General features: G+C 49.6%; 1 long non-coding RNA gene across 3 annotated transcripts; it reads left to right on the top strand.

Annotated features, from left to right (window-relative positions):
• The first annotated feature begins 3,335 nt into the window (after nt 1-3,335).
• Nucleotides 3,336-26,784, top strand: LOC116596196. 3 transcript variants are annotated; one of them, XR_004288051.1, is made up of 3 exons: nt 3,336-3,843; nt 4,372-4,647; nt 26,747-26,784. It is a non-coding gene; the product is annotated as an uncharacterized LOC116596196 (long non-coding RNA). The 3 variants fall into 3 exon arrangements; XR_004288053.1 differs by having other exon boundaries at nt 4,235-4,647; XR_004288052.1 differs by lacking the exon at nt 26,747-26,784 and adding an exon at nt 5,311-5,938 and having other exon boundaries at nt 4,372-4,638.
• Nucleotides 26,785-27,541: the final 757 nt, after the last annotated feature.

Genomic DNA, 27,541 nt, shown 5'->3' with positions numbered 1-27,541 from the left:
CTGCCAGAAACTACCTGCAATGCCAGAAACGTCCTCCAGGTGTCGCTGCAGGGAGCCCAGGAGGCGGCGTTGGGGGCCTTGAGGCTGGGAAGGAGAGGGGAACAGGGAGCAGGGCGCCTACACGCGCTGAAAGCCATCCCTGTGCAATCAAGAACATGTTTTCATCAATGAGAAGCAGACCTCTTGGGCCCAGGAGGAAACTGGTGCGGAGCGCTGGCTGGGCTCCCCTCGGAAGTTCGCCTTTGCTTGGTGGCCAGATGGGATGGTTGGGGGGCTCAGCCCTCAAACAAGTCACGTCCGCAGTGGCCTGGAAGCCGTCAATCCTGCTCCTGCCTGAGATGACCCCATTCCCTCAGGTGCCAACTGAGAGAAATGTGTCACTTGAGCCCAGGCCAGGGGTGGGGTGGGTGGGGGGAGGGGAGCTGACTCCTCCCATTTTGGGAACTTCTTAGAGTTCTGCATTAAATGATCATGGGTATTTGTCAGTCAGTCCTTGGGGACAATAACAACCCAATCTGGCTTTCCACGGTACCTTGTCTAATATTTACGCCGATATAGGGCAGAATCAAAGAAGCGGCATCCTCAGATCTGGGTTTGGAGAGGAAACGCCCCATTTTTTAAAAAGTTGATTTAGTTAGTCTTTGTATCCACCATGGAGCTTGAACTCTGGACTGGGCTCAAGAGTCACATGCTCCACGGTCTGCACCGGCCACGCGACACGGGAGCTCCTCATCTTACAAGGAATCCTGAGACTTTTCCTCACGATGGGAGCGGGGTGTCCCTTTTGGCCCTGGCTTCCACAGGGAGGCGAGGCTGGCTTCAGGCACCCCTCATTGATGGCAGAGAGGGCCTCCGGGGCGGGGCCCTGCTAGCCGGCCTGCGCATTTTGGGGCTGAAAATAACTCACAAGCAGGGTGTTGTGGGTTGAATTGCCTTCCCCTTGGACTCACATGCTGAAGTCCCAACCCCCAGGCGTCTGTGGACAGGACCCTGTCTGGAAACAGGGTCATTCACTGCCGATGTAATTAGTGAAGATGAGGCCCCACAGGAGGAGGTGGGCCCCTAACCCAGTAGGACTGGTGTCCTTGTGAAAAGGGACCGTCTGAAGGAGCCGAGTCTGCTGATGCCACGATCTCAGACATCTAGCCTCCAGAGCTGGGAGACCATCAATCTGTTGTTCAGACCACTCACTTGGGGCACCTCGCTGCATTGGCCCCAGGAACCAACCCTCAGGGAGAGCATCTGGAGGACAAACGGACACCAGCTGTCCCTGGGATGAGTCCACACCTCTCGTCCCTGTTGGCCTAACCTTGCCCTCTGGGCTCAGGGATAGAAGAGAAACACCTGCCACTTTTAGGAAGTTTCCATTGAGGACCGACATGTCTGTATGAGAAGTTAGCCTAGACGGAGGGGGAGTTCTCAGATTCTTGAACCCAAACGTTTCTGTATTTGGCAGTAGAGCAATCATCTTTTTTTCCCTACAAAAGGAAACTTCAAGGCCCAAACTCCTTATCTTATAGGAAAAGGGTGCTCAGGGGATCCCTGGATGTGCACCCCTTCTCCCAAGGTTGTGCTTTAATAAAGGGCAAACCCCACGTCAGAGTCGAGTGCCCCTGACCCCGGAGCCGGGCTGGAATGTAGTGCAGTACTTTTCTCTTCCTTTTCAAACAGGACGGGTTCTGGACCCCAAGGATAGACCGCGGTACAGAAGAGGTTTACGGTGTGCCTGAGGCCCTGGGCTCTGGGCAGGCTCTGTCCCAGAGCAGCCAGGCGATGGGATGGGGGCACCCACGGCTGAGTCTTGAAGGATGGATTGACTGGCTCTGCCCCAATTGGGTGGGCATTCTGGGCTCTCCCAGCAGAGGGCGCAGCATGAGCAAAGGCCCTGGGTCTAACCATAGTTCTGCGCAGGGGAGCTGTAAGAAATTCAGTGTTTCTGGAGTTCTGGGAGCCGGCTAGGGTGGGGGCGGGGAGACGGGCTGGATGAGGGGTGCTCACAAGCCATGCTAGGGAGGGTGGACCGCGTCTTTGGGGTCACGGATAGAGGGAGGGTGTCATTGATTGTTCACCCCAGGACGCCTTGGAGAGTGAAGAGGGGCTTAAAAATAATGATCAGGAGTTAATTGCTCTGAGGCAAGCGTGAACCACGATCGTGGCATACCCCCTGTCACGGCGAGCCCCTGAAGCATTTGAAGCCGGGAGTGACGCAGTCCCGTCTGCACTTTGGAAAGGTCGCTGGCTGTGCGGCCCGGACGGCTCAGCGCTGTTCATCGGCAGAGGTAAGACGTGCGCGACATAAAGCACTCAGGCGGCAAAAAAGAGAACATCGTGGCGAGGCAGTCTCCCCCGGCCCTGTCAGAAGCAATCCCTGGCCTGGGCAGGAGTGTCTCGTTCCAGAGGGAAGGTGACTGTAAGAGCAGGTGTGTCCGTGTCTCCCCTTTGGCACAGTGGTCGCCCTTGGTCCTGTTCTACCCTTGGCTTTTTTTAATCAATAGGCCACGGAAGTCATTCTGCCTCAGTGCCAACAGAGCTGCTTCCGTCTCTTTAAAATGCTCCGTGGATCCAGCATATCGCATTCGACCCGTGCCCTGTGGATGGACGTGGAGGAGGTTTCCGATTTTGGGCTGTTGTAAACGATGCTGGGACTCGTGTCCTCGTACAGAGCAACGTGTGCCGAGAATGAACCGCCCGTGATGGGATCACTGAGTCCGAGGGCGTAGATGCATTTATGATTTTAATAGATGTTGCCAAATCGTCCCTCACCGGAGGGGAGCTCATCGTGTGCACACATCCCGGGGCCCGAGGACGCGAACTGCAGCGAGAACGGGTTGAGTCCCCGGCGACTGGGCGCGGTGGGTCGTCTGAAGGGAGGTGGGGAGTGTGACCGGATGATTGTTGCAAGTGCGAGGGAGAGACATGAGGGTCTCATGTGCGGCCGTCATGGTGGGGGAGGCGGGAAGCAGTGGTTTGGGGAAACACATGAAGAGGTAGAGTCCCCCGACCCAGGTGATGGAGGTGTGTGTGAGGACAACTTCTGCTTCTCTACCTTGTGTGACTGGGAGGTGCAGGGGAGGGAGGTCGCTTCAGAGCAGCTGAGGGCATCCAGGTGGAAACATCCAGAAGAAGTTGGATGCATGGGCCGGAGGCTAGGGAAGAGCCCTAGGGCAAGCCCCAGTAGGGCTGATGGGACAGTCTGGGCCAGCGTGCTCGGGGACCCAGCATCTGAGGGAAGAGCGAGCCAGGGGCCTGGATGCAGTGGCTGCGGGAGGGCCTCCCTCTGGGCCCCCGCTCGGCACTCGTAGGTCGTGAGAACAAAGGCCTCCCTGTTGCTGTCTGGGTCCCTCCCTGTCTCATCTTATGCAGGCCCTGGTCGGGGAGCCTGGGGCTCTGCCCTATGTAAGGGGTGGGCTGCAGGAGAGGCTCATGGATGGAGGAAAGGGGCACAAGGAATATTCTGGAGGCCCAAGACATCAACTCCCGAATCTGGAGGCAACAGGTCTGGCAAGGCAGGGACTCGAAAGTGTCCATTAGAGCAATTAGGAGATCACGAGTGCCCTTAGCGGAGCTGGTTTCAAGCAGAGGCTGGGATTCTTTGAACCCATAATAGAAAGTCAGTGTGTTTACTCATTGGTTGTATCCTAGCAACAGCGTGTTCTCAACCGGGCTAAGTGTTCTAGAAAGCAAGACCAAATTATACAAGAACACAGCGTTCTAGAATGTCTGCATGGGCTTGTCAGCCAATTTCCTCCTTAGAGGGACGCAGGAGATGGGTAAAAACTACCCTCCTTCCCTCCGAATTTCCAGGTAGTCCGCGACCGGCATTTAGTACACGAATAGTACACGGTAAGGGCTTTGCCTGGGTCATCTCCCGGAATTCCAAGTTAACCTGAGGGGGAACGGAAGAGCGGGAAAACGAGCTGTGACTTGGACTTTGCCACCTTTAAGATCAAATGTCACTTCAGCCTTTGTTGTGGGGTCACTGCTGTCCCCGACAAGACTGGCGATGCCTTCCTTCCCTCTCCCTGCGGATCCTCCCATGCGGGGGCGTCCGATTTGACCCATAGCTCACTTCCAGCAGCTTTGAGGGAAGCACGGAAAATACGGATGGCCACGTGACCTCCAAGGCTGCCATTTCCCCGTTGGGCACCACCTCCCAGCCCCTTGCATGGCTCAGGGAGATCATTTGCTTACCTGATGTAGGCAATCTGTTCTCTTCATACCTGTCTTTCCACAGATGGATGGGGAGCGGGTCTGGGAGGCAGAAGCTGGTCTCAGGTGTGTCTTTGTGTAATTCCCTGCCATGGGTAAGGACCCAGGGACTGCTGTGGGCCAGGCTCAGGAGATGAGCAAGGTCTGGTCTCTTCCTCTGAGGTCCCGTGGTTGAGTGCAGGACAGAACCTAGTACACAGATTCCTTGGAGGAAATGCAATGAACCGAAGAGAAACCAGCGTGAGGGGCACCTAACCCAGCACCGAGCAATCTGCAGAGACTTCCTGGAGGAGGCAACACCTGAGCGGGGTCTCATCAACGCGAGGAAGAGTCAGCCTGGTGGAACGTGTGGAAGGATGCTTTGAGCTTTGAGGCAGCCTCTGTGAAACCCGCAGGCGTGGGCTTGCCTGGCAATGCTGGGGCCCAGAGGTGAGACAGGTAGTTTCCTGGCATTGTGCCCACCCCAGGGCAGCCCTGGCAATGCTGTGGAATCAAGAACAACTTGATGGGGACAAGGTCTTTCTTCAGGCAATGCGGGGTGAAGTGCAATGTCACTGTTGCTCTTCTCTTCCCTTGGGATCACAGACCGTAGCCACCGAGCCTGGGTGTGGGGTGAGCACCGAGGGGGTGCAGTCCGCCCGGCCCTGCAGGACCTCGTTCTTACAGAACCGGTCCCACGTGCAAGGCGGAGGGATGACGGCTGCCCCTCTGGCTCTCTTGAGTGTTGCTCAAAATAACATGAAATGGTCTTAGGTGGGGTCGAGCCTCAGGTCTTTCTCACTCGTTCCTTTGTTTTTGTGGTTATGCCTTTGGTTTGTCCAACTTGCTGTTGAGACTGGGAAGCCTGTGGTCATGGAGGTCCTTGTTTCTGAGTGCCCGGGGGAGTGCCCCTGGGCATTTGGCCCAGGAAAAACCACCTGAGTGGCTGGCTTGGTTTTCCGGTTCGGGATGTAGTATGTTTATTTACTGCAGTGATTTGTGAAGTTAGAAATAGTTATTGAAGACACTTCACGAGACAGACAAGGACAAAGGAGAATGTAACTCTCATGTTCCTGATACCCCAAATGAACAGATATTAACAAGTTTTTGTGTTTACTTCAGACCTTTCGGTTTGCTTGTTTTACGGAAATAAAACAAGGCAGATGAAACTGAAGACTTTTCTACTTCATCTCTCCTTGGAGGAAGCCGCCGTTGTGAGTTTGAGAGGCCGCCATGGACGATTTCCTGATTTGTAGGGTCTGCTTCCTTGAGCAATGTGCAATATCATGGAGTGTGTCTAGAAATTTTACGTGTAATTCGTTGACCGTGTTTGCAACTTGCTTTTCCCTCAAACCTTCCATATCTTTGAGGTCTGTGGATGCAGTTGCATATAGGAGCAGTTGGTTTATTTTACCTGCTGTCAACGTGTTAGCTGATGTTTCTCTATTTTTGGTCCTAGGAATCTCTGTCCTGATTTCATAACCGAGTACATGCCCATTAGCTTTCCCTCAGGCATTATCTTTCTACTTTACCTGTGTTTTTCTTTGCTCCGATTTCAAAGAAAAATAGATTTTCAACATTAGAACAGTTCTAAGCTCATAGCAAAGTTGAGGGGATGGTACAGAGATTTTTCAGACACACCCCCGTGCCCACACGTGCACACCCTCCCCCTTATCAACACCCCCCCGACCAGAGGGGACATTTGACACAATCGAGGAATCTGTGTTGACATACCGTCCTCATCCAATGTCCATAATTTGTTTTTTTTTAAAGATATTATTTATTTATTTGACAGACAGAGATCACAAGTAGGCAGAGAGGCAGGCAGAGAGAGAGGGGGAAGCAGGCTCCCTGCCAAGCAGAGACCCTGATTGGGGGCTCAATCCCAGGACCCTGAGAACACCCACTGAGCCACCTAGGCGTCCTCCCCAATGTCCATCATTTACAGTTCACTCTCGGCGGTGTACATCTGTGGGTCTGAACAAATGTATAATAGCACGTCTCTGACATTAGAGCATCATACAGAATAATTTTTACTGCCCTAAAAATCCTCCATGCTCTGCCTGTTCACCCCTTCCTCCCCCTAATCCCTGGCCATCGCTGATCTTTATGCTGTCTCCATTGTTTTGCCTTTTCCAGAACGTCACATGGTGGGAATCACGTAATGCGTTATCTGCTCAGATTGGCTTCTTTAAGTAACATGCATTTAAGTTTCCAGCACAGCTGTTAATGACTTGATCGCTTATTTGCTTTTTGTGCTGAATACTATCCCCTTGTCTGAACGTACTGCAGTTCATTCATTTCGAGAGAGGACATTTTGGCTGCCTCCAACCCTGGGCGATTAGGAATAAAACTGCTGTAAATATCTGTGTGCAGGGTTTTGTGTGGACATGTTTTCAACTCATTTGGGTAAATACCAAGGAATGCACTTGGGTCACATTATAAGACTATGTCAGGGGGCACTGGGCTGGCTCCGATGGGGGCACGTGTGACTCTTAATCCTAGGGTTATGAGTTCAAGTCTCATATTGATAAAATAACAATAATAATGATAATGATAATAATAATGATAAGTAACAATAATAATAAAAATAATGTGTTTAGTTGGTAAGAAACTGCCAAACCGTCTTCCAATGCCCTGATTTTTACATCTATCCACTCTTCACGTTTTTTGGATGCTGGAACGTTATCTCAGATCTTTTTTGGAATGAGGCAGGGGAGAGATGCGAGGAAGCAAGTACGTGAAATCTTATTTCTATCCAGGCTTGGCCGCCGGGGACTCAGGCCAGACCTCTGAGAGGGACTGAAAGAGAAGGCTGGTTTTGAGGTGGGTGCGTCCAGCTCAGACTGCCAGAAAGTGGGTCCCGTCTGCAGACTCCTGTAATGTCCTAGGCTGAGCCCCGAGGACGCAGGGCTAGAGGGAGGCTGCAGACGGGAGGGTTCGGCCAGCGGACACAGGTGTCAGCTGTTCTGTGCCCTGATGCACAGACCCTACGTCTGCTGTCCGTTTTGCTCAGACAGCAGCTCACTGCTGGCTGGGAGGGCACACCGCCCTCTCTCGCTCCTGGTCAGGCCCCCCCCCCGGGTCCAGCCAAGGCTCAGGCGCCAGTGCTGGAACTCAAAGCCGAGACAGAGCACCCGCCGACCCCTCAGTTGACGAGAAGCCTGTTGTTCCCTGGGACGGTCGCAGCCCTTGGGTCCTGCCTCTTTCCAAGTCCTCCAGGCCAGCCCCACCAACGGGTCTCCCCAGAAGTGGTCCTGAAGCGAGTTCCAGAGCACCCTGACGTCCTCTTTCCTGCCATCTTGCTGATGGAACTCTCTGTTCCTTCTCCAGTCCCTTCTCTGCCCCCCCCTCAGAGGAGGGCCCGAGGGCATGGCAGCGTCCTGACCCTGACCCCCAGCTGGGACCCCTTTTCCTACAGCTTGCGGCCACCCTCCCTGTTCCCTCGTTCCCTCACCAGAGGGCGCTCTCCTTAGCACCTGGCAGGGGCCACCAAAGGGTGGGGACACTTAAGAGGGCCTCAGGGCCTGGAGCAGGCCTCTGGTAGGGACTTGGAAAGGAGGATGAATTGAAATAATGGCAACCTGTAAACGTCCAGCCTGTTTTAATATGCAGCTTAAAAAAAATCTTTTCTGGGGCGCCTGGGTGGCTCAGTGGGTTAAGCCGCTGCCTTCGGCTCGGGTCGTGATCTCAGAGTCCTGGGATCGAGTCCCACATCGGGCTCTCTGCTCAGCAGGGAGCCTGCTTCCTCCTCTCTGCCTGCCTCTCTGCCTGCTTGTGATCTCTGTCTGTCAAATAAATAAATAAAATCTTTAAAAAAAAAAAAAAATCTTTTCTTTGCTGTGCTAGAAGGATGGGACGTAATTACCTCCTGCTTTAACCTAGGAGATGAAGCGCTCTCTGTCCCGGAAGAAAGAGGAGCCAATACTGCCGTTGCTCTGGGCTTTAAGGGCCACTAAGAGCTGCTGGCAAAGAGCAAGGTTTTCTTTGCGGGGAGGAGGTGCAGGCTGGCGTCGAGGCCTATGGGAGGTGAGAGGTCTGGTGGTTAGAGGACGAGCCAGACACTCTGGCAGGACCCTCTGAGCTGGTCCCGGGCAGTCACCCAAGACTGGAGATACGCTGAGTGGGCCAGGGAAGCCCCACGTCGAGGGGCCTTGTTGCATTCCTACAGGGGCCTCCAGGGATGAGAAAACCTTCCATGGCCCGCACCTGGGCCCCCTGGCAGCCCCTCCGTTTGGTGCTGGATGGTCTCTATGCCCTGTGTGCAGTGCCCATGGGAGCCGCACTCTGGATGGGGGACCAGGCTGGCTCTGTCTGTCTGGTTCTCAGTCAGGGACCTCCTGATGGCCGGGACGCCGCTGTGTCTGTGAGCGTGTGTGCACCTGTGCCGCACTGAGCGCGCTCCGGTTCCTTGATGTGGGCCAACCACCATCGCCCCTGTGACGCACAGTGTATCAGACGCGACGCTGTGCCTGGGGGCAGCTCACCCCTTCACGGGCACCAGCGGAGGCTTCAAGGGCCGTGCTCACCTGCCTCACCTGTCACGCAGCCAACAGCAAAGCAATAGATCTCGCTCTCGGCAGAATGTGGAGATTAAAGGTTTAACGGCAACTTCCTGATAGCTTTTGGGGACCTCCACGGCCTTTGGCTTAGGATCATTCTCCTCTGTCCTCTGGATGAGCAAGTTCTGGAACCAAGATAAGAGAGCTGCCAGAAAGTTTTATTTGAAATGAGAAATTTAAACACTTTTAATATATTCCGTGAAGGTATTTGAAATGGTAATAGTAATTAAAATACGGGGGGTTCACCGTGTGGCAGCTATGGTTTTAAGCACGATAGCAGAGTTGGCTCATTCCGTCTCCTAGCCGCTGCAGGCCGTGGGAGCCCGACAGGGCCAGCGAACTGTTGGTTTTCTTCCTTAAACAGCGACACCTCCACACTCATAGCCTATGGCTTAGGATGTCCGGAAATGGCATTCCTCATGCACATTTGCGACCCTTTCTGCATAAAGTCATTCTCAGAACCCAGAGAACGTTGACATGTTCTGCAAACAGCCAGGGAGCATTTCTGACCCCGCCTGAGAAGCTTCCCCACCCCTGTATTAGCTTCTTCTTTCAGGCTCACTGGGGGCTGAGTAGGACATAACTCATAGGCAGTCACCTCCAACTCCGGTGGCTAATCTGGGTGAGAATTATCCTGCCGGAAGCTCTTGGCACATTGTCCGGAGAGCCTGGAAAGGAGCTGGGAGAGGCACAAGTCCCACAGGGTGGGAGGTTGTGGCCCTGGGATGGGCAGAACCCCCTGCCTGCCCTGGGCTCAGACCCCAGCCTGGCCGCCACACCGGTGTGGTCCCCACGTGAGAGCGACACGATAATTTATGGCTGTCCTGGATTCTCAGGAGAATAATAAGAGTCAAACTTATGAATCATATTTTGTAAATAAAGTGCCAATGTCAGGAGTGTTACTGTCTTTACTTTCAGTCCCGTGGAGTTGTGTCTCTGGCGTGGTGGAGTCAGGGAAGTTGGATGATGCCTATTTTGATTTTCTAAAACTTTTTGTTATGGTAATTTTCAATACAAATGAAAGTAGATGGAATAGATTGCCAACCTCAACGATTAACAACATCGGGCTGGATTAGTTTTGTTTCATCCATTCCCTGTAAAAAAAAAAAACTTTATGGAGCTATAATTTATATACAAATAATGAACTAAAAAGTGCCTTTCCGGGAATTTAGACGCCCCTGTACCCATCACCACACTGAGATACTTAACATTTCATCACTTTCCAAAGTTGTCCTGGGCCCCTTTCAAGCCAACTGCCCCTCCCCCCGTAGCTCCGGGTCTACAGCAGACCCTCCGCGGGACACACGCATCTTCCTACGGAGGCAGGGACTGCAGGCAGAGTAAGGTCTTGTTCTCAGCGGGAATAGAGAGATGGAAGCATGTTTATCCATAGACATAACATACATATAAACACATAGAACATAAAATTTGCCGTTATAACCATTAAAAAAAAATTCTTTTTTTTTTTTGAGAGAGAGCGAGAGCAAGCTAGCAGGGGGAGGAGCAGAGGGAGAGGGACAACCACACAAGCGGACTCCACGCTGAGCACAGAGCCCGACGTGGAGCGTGACGTGGGGCTCGATCTCACGACTCTGGGATCATGACCAGAGGTGACATCAAGAGTCGAACACTTAACCGACTGAGCCACCCAGGCGCCTATGTTATAACCATTTTTAAGTGTACAGTTCAGGGCATTAAGGCCACTGACATCATTGCACAGCCATGACCATCTATTCCTAGAACTGTTCCATCATCCCAACTGGAACAGTGACTCCCCATTTCCCCTCCATGCTGGCCACCATGTTGTAGCAGGTGCCAGAGTTGCCTTCCTTTGTAAGTCTGGTGACACTCCATATTTTGTGTATCCCGCCATCTGTCAACGGACACTTGGGTTGCTTTGGATATTGTGAAGAATGCTCCTATGAACGTGGGCGTCCCAATATCTTTTGGGGTCCTGGATTTCCATACTTCTGGGTGTGAACTCAAAAGCAGACTTGCTAGATTAAACTGGTAATTCTGGGGCGCCTGGGTGGCTCAGTGGGTTAATGCCTCTGCCTTCGGCTCAGGTCATGATCCCAGGGTCCTGGGATCGAGCCCCGCATCGGGCTCTCTGCTCAGCCAGGAGCCTGCTTCCTCCTCTCTCTGCCTGCCTCTCTGCTTACTTGTGATCTCTCTCTGTCAAATAAATAAATAAAATCTTTAAAAAAATAAATAAATAAATAAATAAATAAACTGGTAATTCTATGACTTATTCAATTCTATGATTCTATATTTCATTTCATTTATTCACCATAGTCTTGTCCAGAGCCGCTGTAGCATTTCACATTTCCACCAGCAAGGCACAGGAGTTCCAGTTGCTCCCTACCCTTGCCAGCACTTGCTCCTTCCTGGACCCACACCCCCACTCTGATAGCTGTCCTGATGAGTGTGAAGTGGTACCTCATAGTGGCTTTGATTTGCATTTTTCTGATGAATAAGGACGCTGAGCATCCCTTCATGGGCTTATTGGTCATTTGTATACTTCGGAGAGCTGTCTCCTTCCTCTTCTTTTTAAAGAATGTTTTCTTATTATTGAAAGTAATTTTGACCAATTCTTTCTTTATCTAAAGTATATTTATTATTATGCCCTTTTACATGTTTCATCCCCTTCTTCCAGATAATTCTGCTTCAGGAGGTATATAATGTTTGACTGTCTTTATTTTGGAGCAGGTGTCTTCTTTGGGAATCTGGTTACTTCAGGACCCCATAACGATGTCAAACAAAGGTCAGGCTGGCATGGATCCCAGAGTCTCATGGGGGAGGGGGATGGAACAGAAGGGATGAGGACATGCCACCCCAAATTTGCTACTTTAACATAAGAATTATTCTGAGCTGAAGGCATTTGGGTTCCTGAAATCCCTAATCTGCCTAAAGCAGTCTTCACCAAAGAAGTCAGTTGTCATGAAGCCCCTTCCAGGAGCATCTCCAGTCAACTCTCGGAGTTGACACCAGGCCCAGACAGACTGTCACAAACTGTCCTATCTTCGTCTCTTTTCCTGAGGGCCCATTTATCTTTCCCCAAAGTCATGCACTTTCTCTAAAAAAGGGGAGATTTCTTTCTCCCTGTCCCTTTCCCCTAAATTAGGTATACAGACCCCAAGTTCTAATCCCCACTTTGAGTTACTTGTCTCTGGGTAAGTGTGATGCCCAAGCTTACAAACTTCTGTTGCTTTTCCTCTTATTAATCTGCCTTTTGTCTGATGCATGGGCCCAGTCAGGGAGAAGGAAAAGAAGATTCCCTTCTCCATGCAACCCAGGGCGTCTGAGGCCCAGATTCCAGAGAATCCCTCCTGGTTGTGGTCTCCCTCCCTGAAACTACTCTGGTAAGGGATGTTTCTCTGGTTCTCAGTGTCTTGGAAGGAGCCAGACTCTCCAGGTCCCTGTGCTGGGGGTTGTTGGGGGTGAAGAGGGAGGATGAGTGGTCTGCCTTCCCTGGTTGGTCTCAAATCCTCCCCACAGCAGGGGTCATGCCGTGCCTAGTGCCCTGACTGCTCCACAGACACGAGCAGCAGTGGTCTGGCCTGACGCTCCAACAGTGACTGTGCTAAGGTTCAAGATGGCGCCCAGAGCAGAACTCCAAGTGCCCTACCCACCCTCTCTACTGTCTTCCATCATCCAAGGCCAGTCTTACTCTGAACTTAATGTAACTGTGTGATTCTTCTCTCTTCATTAACATGACTTCATTTTTCCAGGAGTCTTCAGCCCAGCCTGATTATTGTTATAGAAGTTTCCATAAAGACTCATCAGCTTCTCTGGGGCACCTGGGTGGCTCAGTGGGTAAAAGCCTCTGCCTTTGGCTCAGGTCATGATCCCAGGGTCCTGGGATCGAGCCCCACGTTGGGCTACCTGCTCCACAGGGAGCCTGCTTCCTCTTCTCTCTCTCTCTGCCTGCCTCTCTGCCTACTTGCGATCTTTGTCTGTCAAATAAATAAAATCTTTAAAAAAAAAAGACTCATCAGCTTTTCAATGGAAAGCATCAAGAAACCCTTTGCGCCCTAAGGTTCTTTGAGTTCATTGCTCAGAATCCTTCCTTTCTGTTTCCATCAAACCGGACTGTCCAGCCATGGCCCCACCCAATCCTGATGAAGCTTTCCCCCATCGGAACGACTGCCTTAAATCAAACTTCCAGTTCTCAGTGAATTCTGATGGGGGTGTCTCCTGTCTGAGCCATTGCCAGACCTCTGGGAGGGGATGTTCCTGTTTACCATGGGAAGCAAGGAACTCCGCCGAGTTTTCTCAGCAGGTCGTGTGAGTCCTGCTCGGGAGGCACCGGGCACTGCTTAAGCCAGTCTTTGGTTTTTCCAGCTCTTTTTCATCTCCTCGCTCTTCTTCCTTCCTCTGATCCGTGTTTCTCTCGCTCTGTCATTTCTCCAGGTTGATTTTAGGGGAGGACGCATCAGGCCCCTGGGCGGGACTTCCCTTCCAATCACATTAAAGGGAACTCGCATTGTTACCTTGTAGACTTTTGGAGACAGCATGCCAATTTCAGAGGCTGTCCGCTGCCAGGATCCAGGTTTGTTTAACCCAGCCCCCCAGTTACAGTTTATATTTTCCCATGATTGACCCTGAAATCCAACTGATCTTGATAGGCATTTCAGCTTCAATCCGGAGGGAAGTTTGCTAGTTGTGTGATTAAAACACAATGGTGATCTAATAATGGAGTCATAATGCCAGCTTAATTATTCCTGCTTTTTTGTGACTATTTTAAACATGTAAAGTCTGTAGGCAGAGAATAATTATATACCCATAGATGTTTCAGCGCTTTAAAAATTTCTTATTTTCTAATGCTAGGTATCTGGTTAGTGTAATGGGCATTTTTATTCATATACAATAAAAAAGTTAAGTGTTTATAAAAATTAAATATGGTATCGAAGTCAGGACTGTTTCAACTTATAATTATTGACTGCGACAGCACTAGCAGCTCCAGCCCTGCTAACCCTCCCATCTTCACGTGGTTGCCCCTGGTACTAGGGAAAAGACAGCAGGGTAAAAAGATGACACTCGGGATCTGAAGCCACCTGGACCCAAATTCAAGTCCCAGCTGTGTCACTTACTAGGTCTGATGTTGATCAAGACCGTGACCTTCCTGATTCCCGATCTCCTCAGATGTAAATGAAAATATTTGTGTCTAATAAGATAGTCAGGAGGATGCTTGCTCTTGTTGTTTGCTTGACTGGAATGGATGTCCTGTGACATTGTCGAGGATGATTTACCAAACTCCATGCCACCGAGGGCTTGGACGTCATTCCTTATGGAGTTTATCTCATAATGCATATGGCTGAACAGATCCTTCAAAACAGAAGGAGGGGCATTTGCTCATGAAAAATTACCACGATGGGGAGACGTTGGTGGAAACTGAGTATGGAGAAGATCAGCTCCTGCTGATGTCCTTAAAAACAGAGAATGTGTCCTTAGCCCAGAAGGAAGGGCACAGACTGACTGCAGGCTGGGTGTTAACATGGGAAGGGTCCATGTGTGTCTGGCCAAAGGAGAAGCTTGACAGACAAGCCTAGAACAGCAGGGGTGAGGGAGGCAGGTCTGGTTGGAGGAAGGGAGCTTTGGCCTAGGGCTCCCTCCTCATAGGTCTGTCCCATGGAAGAGGTAGGGGGCCAAGCAGCCACCTCCTTAGTACTGGTGTGTCTCCCTCCTTGGCTCTGGGTTTGCCCACACCATCCAACCCCCTTGCCCTTGGGCTTTTTGTGCAGTGCCGTCCTTTGCTGTGACACGGTTTGCAGGGGGCCACATTCACAGCCTCCGAAGTGGGTGTGCGCAAGATGACTCACTGAGGAGTGGGGACAAATATTAGAACTCCCATTTATATTTATATTTCATCTTGTTCTAACATGCTATTTTCAGTTCACTTGTTAGAGCGCACATAATGTGGTACTTTAATCATAGTCACCATTTATAAAATCTATAAAAGAAAAAAATCTATATAAAAGAAATACGTACATTTACCGAGGGTACACATTTATCGCAGGGCGGCCCATCAGAAAAATTGGGTGATCGCTGCTCTTGATGGCCTGATCCCTGTCATTCTATTTTGAGCTGCAGAGTCACGCTCTGAAATGCTTTCTCATCTTCCCAATCAGCCTCACAAGGACTTGGGGATCAGCTGTTGAGTGATGAGTAAGTTGGAGCTTCTGAGTCTACGAAGTTGAGAACTGGTCTTTCTCTCCCTGGTAAGCCTTGGGCTCTCTGAGCCTTAGCTTTCAAATCCATCAAGTGTCAGAACAGTCGCCATCTTGTCGGCCTCCTGGGGTGTTGTAAAGACAGCTCGTATCCCATCATCTTGAATCTGAAGAATGCCAAAGCCAGGAGCACTGAAAGTAGTAAGAAAAGAGTCAGATTACTCTCAAAGGAATGACAGTTGATATGAAGAGATGTCTTCTCCTTTTCTATCTTTTCTCCTTTTCTTTCTTCTTCTCCTTCCTTCCTTTTACAGATGGTTTATTTAGAATTCACCAGCTGTGCTCTGTTTTGATATGATCCCCCCCAGCCTTGTTGGCCACATCCAGAGCTACAGCCCAGGGAACAATTCCAGTACCTTCTTCTCTCCATTGGGCCACATGAGGGTATGGTCTAGGCCACATGAGCATCGAAGAGCTTCTTTATAGCTAATCTGATCTGCTTTTTATTGGCCTTGACATCTATCCACCTGTCAGGGCACTGCTGTTCTTCATCTTCATGGCTGATGATGAGCTCAGGGGAAAGGTGACGATGGCACGGGGGTCAAGTGGATTATTTGGGTGCCTTCCTCTGAGGATATTTGGGTTGCTTTCAGAGTTGCAGTGTCTTGGGCTGTGGGAATGTAGAACGTGAGGGGCATGAGACAAGCTCTCTCCCTCATCCTTCATCTTTGTTTGTGGCTGTGGACACCTTTTCTGTACTGCCTATTTGCCTCCAAAGCCTTTGCATTGACCTCAGTTTGGCGAAGTGTAAAGGGGGTTTCATGATTTGCTTTTGGCACTATTTGTAAGACGGCAATATAGCAAACTTCTTAATAATAACGATGGAAGTCAGAAAGTGAAGTACGTTCCATGTCCTGGGAGGTATAATCGACAGTCTAGAATTTTACCTGCAGAAAATTTGTTCTACAAGAATAAGGGTAACGAAGATATGTCAAGACAGCAGAGTTTTTCCCAAATACCACCTCACTGAAGGAAGCTTTAAAGGCAGAAGGACCAACCTAATGGAAGGATGAAGAAGCTGACAAACATATGATTAATCTAACAAGCTGCGATTATGCTGAAACATCAACAAGAACAAAAATTGCTAATCTGTGGAGATTAAACAAGTAAGATAGAATGAACATACCAGAAATCTTAGCACTTCAAATTGTAAAGTTCTTCTTTGTTGGGAAGGAAGATAAAATTTATTAAGTATGCATGTAGGTTACCTACTGTAGGTTACCAAACCGGTAAAGGGACTAAGTGGGATAAGGATAAAACACCACCTTAACTAATCCATATAAAGGCAAAGAAGAAGGAAAATAAAAAATGCAGAAAAAAGCATGGACAGACTATGGTAAGGAAAGAAATCCAAATATATCAGAGATCACAATACATGTAAATGGACTAACATTCCATTCAAAAGATAAAATTTAGACTGGACAGAAAAACAAAGATGGCTTTCTGCTGTTTATAAGACACATCTAAAATATAAGGGCTGGGATTTGCTTCAGAATAGGTAGATGAGTGGTTAGGTGTAGATAAACCGATGGCAGTGTGGGCAGCATGAGAGTGGACATTTATCGTTGCTGGGACTATAATGAGTGTAAGAGATATATTATACGATTCTATCTATTCTTGTACATGTATGGACTCTCTAATAAAAAGCAAATGCAAATATCAAACAAAACAGACAAACCATAAGCATATAGAATTGTTAGAAGTCAAGTATAGAAAAATATAAGGCAAATATTAATCAAAAGTAGATGTAGTTATAAACTTGGGCACCTGGGTGGCTCAGTTGATAAGCATCTGACTTCTGCTCAGGTCATGATCTCAGCCCTGTGTGGGGCTCCCTGCTGAGTGGGGAGTCTGGCTTGTCCCGCCCCCTCTGCTCACCCCCTTCCCCGCCCGTGCTCATGCTCTCTCTCTCTCTTTCAAATACATAAAATATTTTTTAAAAAGTAGGTCTGCATGATAATGAAAACACTCAATTCATCATAAAGTTATAAGAATTCTAAACTTGCATTTACCTAGTAATATAGCCTTGAAATATATAAAGCAAAAGTTCATTTAAGAAAATAACTATAAGAGGAAATTGACAAATCCCATCAAATTGGGAGAATTTAAATACAATTTTTCACTAATCCAGAGGGAAAACAAATAAAAAATTCAGTTTAGATACAGAAAATTTGAAAAATATATTTAATAAGCATTGATGAGGTACATATATCAATATATAGAACATCTTAACCCATGAATGAATGACATTCTTTCCTTTTAGTCTAAAATTTTAAAAAAAGGTTTTATACTATGGGAAATTTGTAATGTGTATGGAAGTGGAGATAATAGTCGGATAAAGTCCCAGGTGTACATCAGCAACTTAAATGATCTATTAGCACGTGAAACAAGGCACGCCTGTTTCACCCACTCCCCCCTCCTCTATCCTGGATTATCTTTTAAGCAAATTCCAGACATCACACAGTTTTACCCATAAGCATCTCAGTATGTATCTTTAAAAGATAGAGACATTCCTGCATCTCCCTTTCCCACTCCCCCTGCTTTTGCTCTCTCTCTCTGTCAAATTAAAAAAAAAGATACATTCTAAAAACAGAATCGTAATACCACGCTCACACCTAAAAACAGATGTTAACAATGAATCCTTAATATACATTCAGACTTCATATTTCTCCAATTCTTATATATACACTTCGTTTGAATCATGAACTGGCTCGTTAGCCTGTCTCTTGTGTCTCTTGTAATCTGTAGATTCTTCTCCATGTTTTTAAATTTTCATTTTCCTCTGCAATTTCTTTGTTGAAAAAAACTGGGTTGTTTATTGTTGACTGTGTCCATTATGTGTCCATGGTGTCATTTAATGTGTCCTGTTCTCTGTTCTTCCTGTACATTTTGGATTCTATCTAAAGACTTGATCGATTTTAGATTGCGTTTTTTTTTTTTTTTTTTTTTTTTTTTTTTAGGGGAGTCTGCTTCAGAGGGTGTTTGTAAGTTCTTTAACCAAGAGGAGTGAAATAACTGGTTCTTTATCTTTTGGGAATGTCAGCAAGTGTTAGCGATCATTAATGATAACCATGAATCCCTCAGGCATTGTAACAGGGTGACAGTCTAATTCTATAACTCCTTCATTTAAGCTAGACTATTAAAGATCTTTTTTAAAAGATTTTATTTGCTTGTCAGAGAGAGAGCACAAGCAGGGGGAGCTGCAGGCAGAGGCAGAGGGTGAAGCAGGCTCCCTGCTGAGCAAGGAGCCCAACACAGGACTTGATCCCAGGGCCCCAGGATCATGACCTGAGTCAAAGGCAGATGCTTAACTGACTGAGCCACCCAGGCATCCCTAAGCTAGATTATTGATGCCAAAATAATCATGTCCTTATCAACTCGTGTGTTACCCAGAGATATAGTTTGTAGAGAAAGAAGGGACAAAGTCAAATGCACTTTAATATTCAAACAGCCAGTTAAAATATTATAAATATCATTTACAATATCATAAATAAAATTAAATTCATAGAAATAAATTTAGAAGTATGTAATACCAAGGTTGAGAAAATGATACAATTTTTACAGAGAAACATTAAAAAATAAATGGCAAAATATGTCAGGTTCATGGATACAAAATTTCCAGAATCGTACAGGCGTTAATTCTTTCTAAGCCATTGCACACATTCAGTTCTATGGGACTCTAAGCACCAATGTTTTTGTACGTAGAATTTGACAAGTTGGTCCCAAAAATGTACCGAGAAGAGCAATTTGCCAAGTTTAATTAAAATACTCCAGAAGAAGAAGGTGGGGACTAGCCCTGAAAGATAATGGTAATTAGTGAAAAGTTGCAGTGATGGTGCGGCACTGGGGCAGGGGTGTGAAAACAAACCAATGGAATAAAATGATTGAAATTGACCAGGCATACATAGAAACTTGATTTATGACAAAACAAAGCGGTATAAGCTAGTGGGGGAAATGTACTTATCATTAATATTGCTGAGATACGAATAACCACATAGAAAGAAAAACACTAAATAGGATCCTTCCTTATGCCATTTATGAATATCAATCCCAGGCCAATTAAAGACCAGGCTCCAAACGTCAAAATTATAAAACTTTAAGAAGATAATATTGTGTTCATCTTTACGACCTAAAGTTAAGGAAGAAGCTCTTGGATGAGGTACAAAGGATTATGGGTCACAAAGGTAAAGATGGAGAAATATGATAATATTAAAATGAAGAATTCTTGTTCGTTAATGAGATATGAAGAGAATTCATGAATCTGTTTACTGCTGATGTAAATGGGCACATTACTTGAAAAACACAATGTGGCCTGACCTGGCAAAGCTGAGGGCGCCCGCGGGGGGGGGGGGGGGGGGTAGGGTGCTGCGCGGCAAGCCCTGAACTCCTGGGAGTCTATTCTAATGGAAATCTTACCAAGGATGCTCAGAGCCACACTGTTCCTGCTGGCATCAAATTGGAAACAACCAAAGGGTTCACTGGCGGGAGAAGGGATGAGAGAGGTTTTGGGGTATTCACACAATGGAATGCTAAATAAAAGAGGGAGTAGAAGAATGAGTCGGTACCATTTCTTTTATGTGAAGTTCAAAAACATGCAAAACTAAATACCTTTCCAGGGATGCAAACACAGCGAGACTATGAAGCACAGCAAGGAAATGTAGGCACAATTCATGAGAGCGGTGCTGGGACATGGTGGGGGTGGGGAGGGCGGAGGGCGGGGCGGGTGCCGGGGCCGCAAGGATGCTGCCATGTTCTGGTCCACACCTGGGCTGTGGGTGTAAGGGCGCCTGGAGCAAGTGGTGGTCTTTGCACCCTACGCGCTGGTTATAAAGATCTGTACCTATTTATATCTACCTATATTTCTACATCTACCCAGTAGACACCCTGCTTCAAACCCTTTGGGTTTCCAGGGGAGCATAATTGTTGCACCTCCTTGGGAGCCCTGCGTGCACCTGAGAGCTGCTCCATGTGTTTGTGATCGTTAACCAGGTGTCCTATATACAATCCCGACTCCAGCACTCCGTGTCTGTGGACGCTGGCCAGCTGGAGTGGGGCTGGGCTGGCGCAAAGGACCACGAGAAAGAGGGAGGCAGAAAGCGAGCTCCTTGGAGGGCACCCTGCTCCTTCCAGGGTGACTTCAGGAGGAGGGCGTCATCTGCGTCCTTTAAGAGCTCATCTGGACCATTCCGTCTAGGGGTAGTTTGGGCAGACCAGCACCAGGTTCTGCCTAGCCCTGGGAGGACGCCTCGTCTGACAAAGAGATCACCAGATACAAGCTTTGTCGGGGTTGGGGGGGAGCTAGGAATGGAACACAGAAAGTCGATGCGCCACTATCCTGTCTTACCTATGGTTGTCAAGGTTACCAGAGCCTCGGGTTTCTTAGTAACCACTCCTCCCAAAATAGCCTCCATTGGTGCCAGCCGGCGAACTGCATCCTGTCTCCCAGTCATATTTTACATGGTTCTGAGGAGACAAGGAGGCCCCTTGGCACAGAGTAAGGTTAGAGATAAGGTTACACGGAGCCTACACAGCTGTTGCCCATTCGATCTTTACCGTGGTGGAGCGAAGCCTTATAATCCCCAGTTTTCAGAGGAGAAAACAGGCTCGGATGACTCACAAGACTCAGAACGGAACAGAAAAATCTAGATTTTTCTGAGGCCGTTGACGCTGCCTCTCGTGAGATGTTTGGTCACACCACAGGAGAGGTCGTGTTGGACCAGCAGTCCACTCTGAAGGTTGAGTAGGTCAGGCTGAGGTTTTGCCTTAGTGACTGATACGGCCACTGTCCCCCACCTTTCTTCCTTGCCAACAAAACCCCTATTTTGTTCCCATGTGAGGGGCTCTATGCTCTGGGGAACCCTCCCTCCCCCGCTCCCGGGAGTGCAGCTTGACTCTCTGTGACCACGATTCTATTCCTCTTGTTGGGATTGTTTAAATGTGAAACGTGGCCCCATCTTGGCCAGTGGAGGTGGGTTGCATCTGCCCTGGGAAGTGATTCTGGGAAAGAGGTTTCTCTCAAAAAAAGAAATTCCCAGGGGGAAGTGCCCCTCCTGGAGGACGAGCCCATTTGCATGTGGAAGAGCCTCTTTGTGGCCGCAGGGAAGGGCATTGCTGATGATGACCAAGCAGGAGAGTGGAAAGCCTTTGGGTCCCACTCTGCGCTCCCTCTATCTTGTCGCGTCTTGCTGGCTCCCCTTGGACTGCACTTTGGCTTTTGGCTCCCAGGCAGAGATCTCTGCGGGTGGGGGTTCCAGTTGCACCCGCCTGTGTGCTCCCCGGGGGGGCTGGGCATTTGTCCCGTAAATGCCCCCTCCCCCACTCCAGTCTTTACCTGGTAGAAGATGTTGGGGGGGGGGCTCGAGGTGTCTGGACCTCATGTGTGGGGGGCTCCTTGGTGACTGCAGAAGGTCCTTGGCTTGGGTCCTCCTTACGGTTAATGCACAAGTATTGTCTTTACTCAACATTCTAGCAGGTAGGTTTTTTTTTTTTTTTTAAGATTTTATTTATTTATTTGACAGAGAGAAATCACAAGTAGATGGAGAGGCAGGCAGAGAGAGAGAGAGGGAAGCAGGCTCCCTGCTGAGCAGAGAGCCCGATGCGGGACTCGATCCCAGGACCCTGAGATCACGACCTGAGCCGAAGGCAGCGGCTTAACCCACTGAGCCACCCAGGCGCCCCTAGCAGGTAGGTTTTATTTGGAAACTCCTTCCATAAAAAATCCTTCACAGTCTAGGCAAGGACCACCGTGACAATTCGGAGGGAGTTTAGTTAATCTGCAGAGAATGAGAATTCTCAACAAGGACTACCGCCTCACTCACCCATTCTACCTTTATGGGTTCCTGGATTGTTGAACGTCTGGTGTGTGCTAAGCATTGAGCCCCAAAGGAAACTTACACAAAAAGGAGTTCAGATGTGGCTCTCCGGCCCCACCCCTATCCCCAGAGCGCCCAGGCCCGCAGAGGGAGCTCTGCCAGGTAGCTCTAGGCCATGCGTGCCGAGAGAGGGTCCCTGGCGCTGTGCTCTAGCAGCGTGTGGAGGGCGGGGAGAGGCTGGCGGGCGGGTTGAGTTGGAAGGGAATGAGACTGCAAGAGGTGGAGAGCAGATGGGCTTGCGGGGTTTTTGTCGGAAGTAGTGGGAAGGGGAGGGTGAGCATGTCCTCCAATGCCAGGCGGAAGCTTTGGGACCTTGTTTGGAAGACACTGAGGGGTGGAGTTGGGAGAGAGATGTTACTGTGGAGACTGTGGTTTGATGGGGGGGATTGAGGGAGGCAGGCAGGAGGCGGTGGTCATCCCTGGGACAGCTCCTGGAAGTCAAGCAGGTGCCACTTGGAGGGAAGGGAGGACGCATCCGTCACCCAGGGGAGGTAGAGGTGGGGGCACCGAGCTGGGAAACATGGATCCTAGACCTGGTTTGGCCTCTCGGTTGATGTCGCCTTGGTCAAGTCATGCCTCCTCTTTGGGTTCCTGTTTTCTCAATGCAAACAAAGGGGGACCCACCCCCTGGGATCTCTGTGGTTCTTGGGCTCTCTATGCGTGATGCACCTGTGTAGGAATCTGAGCTGCTCGTGGTTGCAGACCGGATGTAGGGGCGGGAGGAGGAAGGTCTCCTGGCTCCTGTCCTTCACTATTCAGGAGGTGGTGGCCCTTTCCTTCGCTGTAGGAAGAAAGCAGGAGAGAAGCGTCACAGGACAGCTGCGTCTCTGTAAGGAAGGGCAGGGGCGGCTTGGGAGGAGCAGGCATTAGAACCCACAAGGATTTAGAACTCAAGCATGCACCTGTCCATCATGGCTTGTTTTTCTAGCTCTCCTTTAATTTTTTTTGCTTGATTCCCAAGCATGTATCAGAGTTAATGAAGCAATTCTATTATTAAACCACATAGAAATTTAGAAGACAATGTACTTGGGTTTGAATGGAATAATTAGATGTGGGGGGGGGGGAAACATCAGTAAGAGAATTACTTGTAAATCTCACATATTACCCCTTTGTACCACATCCATGAAAAAAATAGGATCACTTAAAAAACTCAGAAACAAGCTATTTTGTGAGTTTTGGTAAAAAGCAAAAGCATTTCTATTTCCGGTGAAATGCTTTACAAAGCACTTCAAAATGTAGATCTGAAACTCCATTTCTGGTTTGACATCTATGGAGAAGGCTAGAATCACTTTTCACTTTTGAAGAAGCATGTGATGATGTTGAAAGCCATCAGGATTTTCTCTGGCAGAACCCGTACCTGCTAAGATGCCAGGGCACCATTCTTCTTTGCTGTGAATCATCAGACATAGTTTAAATTATATTTTTGTTGATGGAGAGGTGGAGGCTTTAGGATATGGGGGGATGTGGCAGAGACTGTGTAGGGGGGTGTCAGCCAGGCAGTCTAGAGAAAGCCTGAGGAGCCTGTCCAGTGTGAACTTGGGGTCCCTGTCCTATTTCCTGCTGGGGACAAGCAAGCAACCTTGACCTTGGCGTTGACCCACATTGGCCGAGTTCATCGATTGACAGGGCTCATTCTCAGGCATCACTTCCCTGGTTTCAGATTCCTTTCAGAAACAGGTGCAAATAGTTTCCTTCAAAGGGCACACTTAGCTCACACTCTCAGAATGCGGGCAAATTTGTGTGCAGCCCCAAGCTTGTATGGACCCTGCCAAGTTAGACATACATGTGTGTAAATGGGATGTCGGCTGTGGCACGGGGAGCAGTTTTGAAGGGTGGAAAGTGCACTGGATGTGGAGCCGGGAAGTCTGAGTTCAAAGCATGGCTTGGTCTCTTACTGGTTACTTGACCTTGGGCAAGTTAATCAGCCTCTCTGAAGCTTATTTTTCTCTTCTGTAGAAAGGAGCTCGTCACAGCACCTTCCTCTCAAGGGTATTGTGAGGCCTACATAGGATGAGCGTCGGGGAGGCATTTTGTGAGTGATGAAGCATCCCCAAAACCCTCAGACTTGGGGTTCATCAGCAAACCTGGCATGTCCCCAGAAGGGTGTGATCAGAGCATCAGAGGACCCGGAAATCATGTCACATGTTTAGGGTGACAGAGCCTGGCATCATGCCTTCCACTCTCAGGGCCTGCTTTGCTGAGCACAACTTAGCGGTGATGTGACAAGGGTCAGGTACCCTCCAGGGGACTTGCCCGAGCCATCCCTGGGACTTAGCCCTGACCTGCGCCTGGCCCATGGCCTCCATCAGTGACACCTGGACCATGGAGTTGGGTGGCAGTCTCTAGGACCGAGGTCAACAAGAGAGAGGGAAAATGCCCGTCTCCCCCCTCTCCCTCCTCCTCCTCCTCATTTTTGTGTTATTTCTCTCGGCTGGCAAAGTATTCAAAGAGCTCTAATTATTTAGTTGTCAGCTTGCATGTAATTGTTTGCCCATAAATTGATTCACTTAACAAAATTTATTCAAATGTACTTCTTTGCATTGTACTTAAATTGAGAACATTTAGCAAAGGGCGGCTGAGGCGGCGCCGTGGGGACTGTGGTTTTCCTGTCGGAATGCTGGGGGTGGAGTTCAAGGACGGCTGTCATCAGCAAGTCAGGGCCCCCCCACCCTAACCCCAGTTTCCTTTGCGGGAAATTGGGGTGGTGGCAACTCCTTCCTCAGTGCTCTGGCTCAGATCCCGTGGGGTGGATGTGGCTATGAGGGATCCCTGGCAGAGCAGATGCCCTCTAGGGAGAACAGCCCACTCCGGAGCGGTGACAAGGGCCAGGCCTTTATAAGACGGGATCTTCCAACTGGGAAGAATTGCTTTAGGGGATTCTGGAAGCTTCTTGGGGAGTCTTGGTTGACCACGAATTCTTTATAAGGAAATTAAGCCAGCAGGTCCTGGCCCTAAGACAACTCTCAGTTCCTCTAGAAAATCTATGATGGCCCCAGGGCGATATGAAACCAATTTTCTCCCTAAAATACAGAACAGTGGGGAAAGGAGTCCTTACGCGTTCCTTGGTGTTTGAAAGATCTTTTTTTGTTCCGCTTGGGTGGCCGTAAAAAATACCCTAGACACAGACAGAGGGACTTAAGCAATGCAGGTGAGCTTTTTCGCAGATGCAGCTCAGGAGGCCGTCGTGGCCGGGTTCTGGTGAGGGCCCCCAGCTGGCGGGTGGCCGGCCACCTTCTTGCTGTGTTCTCACCGGGTCTGGCCTCCCCTCCTCTTTCTGTGAGGGCGTGGGTCCTGTCCCCTCAGGCGCCGCCCTCATGACCTCATTTACCTTAATCACCTCCTTGGAGGCCCCGATTCTAATACCGTCATGTTGGTGGAAGGGCGGTGACATGTAAATTTGGGGGGACACAAGTGGGTCCACAGCAAAACTCAGGTGTGGAACGGGCAGAAGTTGCCGGGGCGGTGGGGGGGTGCGGGTAGCAGTCAGGCCGACCTGGGTTCGAATCCTGCCGCAGAGGGATGCGGGCAAGTGATCACCTCTCCCAGCCTACATCCTCTTCTGTGAGGTGGGACGGCGCGGCCACAGCACCCAGGGCCTGTGTAAGGCTCAGTCCAGGGGGCGAGTGGGAAGCACTGGCAACAACAGCTGGCGCCCCCCCATCTCCAGGGACCTCCAACTCCTTCCTGTTCTGCCCTCCCAGGAGATTCCAGCCCTCGGTGCCTTGTGCTTTCGATGATGAAGAGGTTGAGCTGCCTTTAGGGTCTGCTTTAGCTCCTTGGTCCTGGAAGTGTGTCATCTTGAGACCAGAGCACCGTGCAGAGGAGGGGCTCTGTGTGCCCCAGGGAGGGTAATAACACCTAGCTCTCGAGGTTCTTCCTGTGAACTAGGATCCCCTATGGGGAAAGACCTAATTCAGCCCTTGGCCAGTGGCAGATGATGAACCTTGCACTATGGCTCCAGGTGAGGCCTGAGTCAGGAGGATTCACTGAGCACTTACTATGTGCCAGGCCCTAGGGGTACAGCCTGGTCCCTGCTCTTATGGGCCTTGGAGTCTCCGGGGAGAAGACCAGCATTAACCAGGTTACAAAGGCTCCTGGCTGCAGTCTTGGGTCCATGTCCACCTGACAGCTGGCATCTCACTGCTGCCCAGCAGACGTCCTCGGGAGGGGCCGGCCCCTGACCCTGAGGGTGATGTGCTCTGGGAGAGGTGCTCTGGGAGGGAGAGCACAGGAATTCCTTCCCTAAGTCCCTGGCGTCTCCTCAAATGCCAGCTCAGCCCGCAGCTATGCACTCCTTCTTAGCCATGTCCTGTTTTGGTGTCCTCTGGGCAGCCCCTCCGAGTGTCCATGAGTCACAGAGCCGCTCCTTAAACTCCCTGGTCCTGGTCACGGAGAAGAGCTTTCCGTTTTTAACAAACAGATTCCAGGGAATGGAGGCGCGGGGCTGTGAGTGTGCCCACGAATGATGGCTGGGGCCGCGCGCCGGGGCTCCGTCCCTCCTGGTCCTCCCTCGCGGTCCCAGCTGTGCCAGGGACTTGCGGGGGGACACGGGCGAACCCTTGCCCGCTGGGTCAGGTGTGGAGGGCGGCATCAGGTGCAAAACTCATGGTGGGGGTTAGGTGGCACGAGGAGGCCCGCTTGGGTTTAAACCGCACCCTGATTTGGCAGCCGTTAGAATGGAGGGACAGAGGTTTGTCCCCTTGACCACCTGCTGTGGTAGATACCTACCTTCGCAGCGGGCTTCATGGAGTAGACCTCTGAGCCTGTCGTCTGGAGAGTTTATCGAAGGCCTTCCTGCATTGTTCTATGACTCTCTTACCAATAATGGACAGTTAGCAACAAACAGATTTTATCCTTTCTTTTTTTCCTAATATTTTATTTATTTATTTGGTAGAGAGAGAGAGACTGAGAAGAAGCAGGGGAGCAGCAGGCAGAGGCAGAGGGAGAAGCAGACTCCGGGCTGGGCAGGGAGCCCGACGTGGGGCCCGATCCCAGGACCCCAGGATCATGACCTGTGCTGAAGGCAGACGCTTAACCGACGAGCCACGCAGGCACCCCAGATTTTTTTCTTTAAAAGAAATATAAAGCCCTGGAACCGGAGAGCTTTTTATTATGACTGTTATTATTTTGGACATTCAGTTGGTTTATCTCTGCAAAGACCTGAACGTAGCTGTTTAGGGCGAGATTGCTAACTGCCCTTCTTCCTTTTGGCAACAGGAGCCCCTGAATTTTAGCCTGGCACATAATGAACCATCACAGACCACATTTCGTGGTCTCCCTTCCAGCTAACTGTGCCTGTACGATTAAGTCTGGCCAACAGGGTCAGAGGAAGTGTTGTATGCCATTTCTGAATTATTTGTCTAAGTACCTCAGTTGCGTGTTCTGCTGACCCTCTTTCTTTCCCCGGGTCGAGATATGGAGGTGACTCTGGAGCCAGTGTCTACCATGTGGACAGTGGTGACAGCACAGGGACGGCAAGGCAACAGGGCGGAAGAAACTTGGATCCCTAAATGACCTCACCGAGCAGAGACACCTGCCAGCCTTTGGCCCACTGCCCATAGTCAGAGTGTTCCGTGAAAGACAAACACATTTCTATATTAAGTCCTTGTATCTGGGGGCCTCTGACATAACGGATTAGCCTAAACCCTAAGTAATATATGTGTGATCTCACAGAAGGTGTGGTTAGGTA

This window comes from Mustela erminea, chromosome 7, assembly GCF_009829155.1.
Source record: "Mustela erminea isolate mMusErm1 chromosome 7, mMusErm1.Pri, whole genome shotgun sequence".
In the NCBI taxonomy this organism is placed as follows: Eukaryota; Metazoa; Chordata; class Mammalia; order Carnivora; family Mustelidae; genus Mustela; species Mustela erminea.
The sequence above is the reverse complement of the archived record's forward strand: the minus strand, read 5'-3'. Positions and strand labels throughout refer to the sequence as shown.